The following is a 5975-nucleotide window of genomic DNA, read 5'->3' as shown; positions in this document are numbered from 1 at the left end:
AGTACCTTTAAGAAATGGGTGTTTATTACTGCAGTGATGTCAGAGAGTGGGTGGAGCTGGGCTGTCTGTCAGCTTTTTACTTTCGCTTTAGGCTTTTTGCTGCAGGGTGGGTTTGGTTTCATTTTAGTCTTGGAGAAGCTGCGATCACAGCAGGATGTGTGTGAATCTCTGCAAGCTTATGAATGGCCATTTGCTGATTTCAACGTGGTAATTTTTCTCAGTAGTGAAGTTAAGCCTGATGTCTTTCTGTACAAAGGGTTCATTTTGTCTTCTGGATGTTGTTTGGGAATGTATTAAGGATTACTTAGTGTTGTATTCTTTGAGGGTTGTATTTGAATTGATGGTTGCTAAGATGTTCACTGGATGTTTTAAAAAGGTTAACTTAAGTTCATAGAATAAACATTGTTTTGCTTTAAAAAATACTTTTCCATTTCTGCTGTACCACACCTGTAGAGTGGGCCGTGTGCTCCCCATACCACAATCTAGTAAAAGTTGTGGGTCAGGTGAACTCCATGATACACTTTGGGGTTCTCTAAATCCTGGCCCATAACATTGGACACACCTCCATTAAAGTGACAGCGTAATTCTGTCCCTTCAAGGCATAGTACAGCAATATTCTGACCACTGTGAAGAGCGGACTCGAAATATTAACTGTTTCTCACCACAGAGGCCAGACGTGCTGAGTTTTTCCAGCATTTTCTGTTTTTATTTCTGCCCCACTCTGTTGGCGATACGTAAAGTGCAATTATTAAAGAGATGGATTCCCAGAATGCGAGAGTAGAGAGATAGATTTCTTAGTATTGTTCCCCCTGCTGTCCCTGTTGATCCAGTTTGTGAGCAGAGTTACATAGTTCTTACTAATCATGAGGTTGTTTTGAATGAGGGCTCTTCAGCCCTTTACTGCATCAGAGTTAACTGCTGACTACAATTTATTTTTTTATTTTTTTTATTTTTAAAAAATAAATTTAGAGTACCCAATTATTTTTTTTCAATTAAGGGGCAATTTAGAGTGGCCAATCCACCTATGCTGCACTCCTTTTTAAGTTGTGGGGGCGAAACCCACGCAGACACGGGGAGAATGTGCAAACTCCTCACGGACAGTGACCCAGGGCTGGGATCAAATCCGGGTCCTCAGCGCCATAGGCAGCAATGCTAACCACTGTGCCACTGTGCTGCCCTCTGACTACAATTAATAAGCACAGCTTCAGTACTATTTTGCAACCTTCAGACAGTTATCCAGCCAGAAATCTACACAGCCAACCAAACTGGAATAAGTACCTTGCATGTTGTCTGTCCACAAATCTGTCACAACATTGAGATTAATCCTGGTATTTTCTTTCAAACCAGAAGGAATGTTGTCCTGATTTTCAGTGACATGGAAATTAGTCATGGAATGATCATGGAATCCCTTCAGTGCAGAAAGAGAATATTCAGCCCATCGAGTCTGCACCGACCCTCTTAAGAACACTCCACCCAAGTCCTCTTCCCCACCTAATCCCAATAACCCCTTAACCTCACCTACTCATCCCTGGATACTCGGTGGCAATTTCACATGGCCAATCCACCTAAACTGCACATCTTTGGACTGTGGGCAGAAACCAGAGCACCCGGAGGAAATCCAAGCAGACACGGGGAGAATGTGCAAACTCCACACAAACCCTAACCTTAACCGTAACGCAAGGCCGGAATTGAACCCGGTTCCCTGGTGCTGTGAGGCAGCAATGCTGACCATCGTGCTGCCCTTGTGGGGGCAGATAGCCTGCAGTTCCTCAAGAGGTAGTTGGAAGCTGTTTCGATGAACGGTGAGCTGGATGGACAGTACATCCTATCCCCACCTTTGTAGAAATGTTGGCATCATTTAAAAGCAGCACATTAGTAACTGGTATTGTTTCAACACAAAGCTCTTTGCAGCCCAGCTGGAAAGTATCATAGCACATCGGGGGCTATATATTCTCCACTGGGTTTTTGCCTTAGTGTCAAGAGCCATGCATGCTAAACTCAGCAGGGTGCTAAAAAATTGGGACAGCTGCAATGATTACTATTACACATCTAAACCGCGTTGCTCTGTTTTTGAGTTAAACATTTACAGATGGATTTTTTGTTTGACTAGTTCAAAGATTGTTCCATTTGAGCTGCTCAAGACAGACATGCCCCAGACCTTGGTGCACCACTACATCCAGTGCAGCACTGAAGATCTGCACAAGTTTCTCCCTTCACATCACACTGTGTGCACTATGGCCACCACAGAGATACAGATAACAAGGATCTGTTAGTAGTAATAACTGCCTCAGTGTGCTGAGCATCACCTTGTGTTCTCCTTCCATACTCAGGCACGCTTTCCTTCTTAACGATGTTCCTCTCGTTAAGGGGTTTGGAGAGTGTGCAGGTCTATGCTGTGTTTGCGCACTGCCAAATTCATGCCCTACAATAATAATAAAGAATATTGCTCACTTAATCAAGAAAAAAAGCAAACAAAGCACTCAAGTTAATTTCTACTGGGATAGAATGGTAAAGCAGCGAAGTTGTGTTAAACTTGTAGCGAACCTTAGTTAGGCCACATTTGGAGAAAAATTCTAAGCAATTCTAGTCTCCCTATTGTAAAAAAAAGGATATAGAGACACTGGAGAAAGTGAAAAAAAGATTGCTAGTATGATATGAGAACTGAGAGATTAGAATCTATCAGGAAACAATGAACAGGCTGGGGCTCTTTTATCCATAAAAGAGAAGACCGAGGGCTTAGTAGTAGGTGTGGATGAAGTTTCCACTTGCGGGGAGAATGGGAACTTGGGGCCCTAAGTATGAGATTGTCACCAATAAATCCAACAGGCAATTGAGGAGAAAATTTCTTATCCCAGAGATTCATTAGAATGTGGAATTCATTACTGCAGGGTGTGGTTGAGGGAGTGAGCATTTAAAAGGAAGTAAGATAAGCACATGAAGAAGAAAACAATGGAAGGCAATGTTGATGAGGTTAGACGCTGAAGGATGGGAGGAGGTCATTTGGGGCATAAACACTGGCGTAGATGTGTTGTGCTGAATGATTTGTTTCTGTGCTGTAATATTATGGTCTGTATATTTACTGGGGTGGGGTTCCCAAGCTGAGGGAGAGATTTTGATTGGGCCCCAATGCTGCGGAGTTTTAATGCCCACAGCATCCATGTTTTATTTTTATCACTTTTACCAGAAGTCAGTATGACCGACAGGCTTGGTACATGTAGCAAAGGAAAGAATACCGACCACTAGATAGTATGTATAACAAATTATTTATTTTTTATTTTTTTTTAAATTTAGATTACCCAATTATTTTTTCCAATTAAGGGGCAATTTAGCATGGCCAATCCACCTACTCTGCACATTTTTGGGTTGTGGGGGCGAAACCCACGCAGACACGGGGAGAATGTGCAAACTCCACACGGACAGTGACCCAGAGCCGGGATCGAACCTGGGACCTCAGCGCCGTGAGGCGGTTGTGCTAACCACTAGGCCACCTGTATAACAAATTATAACGGTTTATTTACAAACAGTATTTACACAAGGTCTTTCATGATATTATCATTATGAGAGCTAGGGTCTACTCTGGCTGCAAAAGCTACGCGCCTTGCACCAAGATCCCTGCGTTCAATTCTTATTGGATGATTGGGTCACATGACCTCTTGATGTACACCCCTTAAAGGGGCCAGCAATTACACCCCCCCCCCCCCCCTTAAGTGCCTTATTATACAATACATGAAATAGTTATGCCATTAACAAAACACCAGTACTGAGAAAGATATTGCGGACAAAGTCCATCAAAAACTCATCCCAAAACCAGGAAGACAATTGTTATTAGAAGAATTACATAGTATCCATGCAAGCGTATCAAAGGTGAAAACATGGGCAAAGAATATGTCTGGTGGCCTGGAATAGGATGCAGACATAGAACAGAAGGTAAAACAGTATGAACAGTGCCAACCACGTCCCAAATTACTGTTCCCTTACACCCTTGGTAAATGGCCAGGTTGGTCATGGGTGGGATCCCCATCGACTATGTTGGTCCATTTATGGGCACAATGTTCCTGTTGCTGGTGGATGCTTATTCAAAATGGATTGAGGGTTTCAAAATGAGGTCTACAATGTTCCACACTACACGAGAGAAGTTGTGTCAATGCTTTGCAACCCATGGTGTGCCACAGGTGGCAGTTTCAGACAACGTCACAGCGTTCACTAGTGCTGAGTTCCAAAGGCTCCCGGCCTTCAATGGCACTACCACATGTCACCATACCCCTCTCATCGAATGGGTTAGCTGAACGTGCAGTCCAAACGTTCAAGGCTAGCATGAAAAAACAATCACCTCTACTGGAGACTAATGGGCGGCACGATAGCACAGTAGTTTGCACTGTTGCTTCACAGCACCAGGGTCCTAGGTTCGATTTCCAGCTTGGGTCACTGTCCGTGCGGAGTCTACAAGTTCTCCCATTGTCTGCGTGGGTTTCCTCCGGGTGCTCTGGTTTCCTCCCACAAGTCCCGAAAGACGTGCTTGTTAGGTGAATTGGACATTCTGAATTCTCCCTGTGTACCCGAACAGGCTCCGGAATGTGACGACCAGGGGATTTTCATACTAACTTCATTGCCGTGTTAATGAATATATCTCTGAAGTGTTAATGAGGCTTTAGGGTGATAATGGCCTTTTGCTAGTGCCGCTGTGCAAATTTTTTTAATAATCTTTATTGTCACAAGTAGGCTTACATTGCAACAAAGTTGCTGTGAAAAGCGGCTAGTCGCCACATTCCGCCGCCTGTTCTATCAGGAACTTCCGGAGAGGTTAAACTATGAATCAGATTATAAATCTGGGTCCCGCACAGAGTAAGGAAAATTATTTTCTTTCTATCCTTCCCCTCTATCCTGTTAGCCTTGAAAATATATTCCAGCCATTCGATATACAACACCCAATTCTCAGTAATTGGGTTGGAGGGTCCTAGCTTCCCAAAGGGAGACATCTTTGTTTTCACCTCCTCAGGCCTTGAACGATCTGATTCCCTTGCAGTTTTTTAACAACACTCAAGTCAAAATTTTCGCTGCCAAAAGAGTTGCTCCATCGCTTCTCGGCCTTTAGGCTCAGATCAAGTGTAGTATCTGCTCTGCCTTTTAGCTCGGACCTGGTATGTCTCTCTTGTGGGGACCATGAATTGGATTCAATTTGAATTTGAGTTGGTTTTTGGAGAAGACAAAGAGCTGGATTAGGGGTTCGCCCCTGTCCACACTCTGAGCCCTGGCTTTGTAACTCAGGAAAGGTAATGTAAAAAAAAGAGTTGTTCCAATTGACCTCATCGCCAGTGTAGTAAAGGAAGGATTGGCGACAACCAGTTAGTATGCATAATGAATTATAATGGTTTGTTTATGAATGGTAGTTGCACAAAGTCTTTCACAATGTTATTACTGCCAGTTCTAGGATCTACACAGGCTGCAAAAGCCACGCCCTGCACCAAGATCCCCGCGCTCAGTTCCCATTGATCCTCCTAATGAATTCCCCTTGAAGGGGCCAGCGACTACAGCACAACACGTTATCAGGCAGGAATAGGTAAGTTTACTGCTCCTCGGAGTCAAGATTGAGAGAGGGTGCATGGAGTAGGTAAAGAATGGTTTTGAGGATTGAGCAGACAGTGATCACAGGAGGCTATGACTGTGGAGGGGTAAGGTCGGTCATCGGGAGTTAGTTTGGGGAACATGGGGTGAACTATTCCTGTTGCCACAATCAACAAGCAGTGCTGGAAAAGCACTTAACTCAACCACACAGCAGTCCTCACCCCTCTTTAGCTGCTGGGTTTCATAAGGCCCAGGAAATCTGGCTAGCCAATGTTAAATCTGGAAGAGAAGGCAGCACGGGGGCGCAGTGGTTAGCATTGCTGCCTCACGGCGCCGAGGTTCCAGGTTCGATCCCGGCTCTGTGTCACTGACCATGTGGACTTTGCACATTCTCCCCGTGTTTGCGTGGGTTT

At 44.3% G+C, this 5975-nt stretch overlaps 1 pseudogene; it reads left to right on the top strand.

The window, feature by feature from the left end:
* The first annotated feature begins 5073 nt into the window (after positions 1-5073).
* Positions 5074-5279, top strand: LOC119974041 (annotated as a pseudogene).
* Positions 5280-5975: the final 696 nt, after the last annotated feature.

Source organism: Scyliorhinus canicula, chromosome 11 (assembly GCF_902713615.1).
Source record: "Scyliorhinus canicula chromosome 11, sScyCan1.1, whole genome shotgun sequence".
NCBI classification, from domain to species: Eukaryota; Metazoa; Chordata; class Chondrichthyes; order Carcharhiniformes; family Scyliorhinidae; genus Scyliorhinus; species Scyliorhinus canicula.
This window is presented reverse-complemented; position numbering and strand designations above follow the sequence as displayed.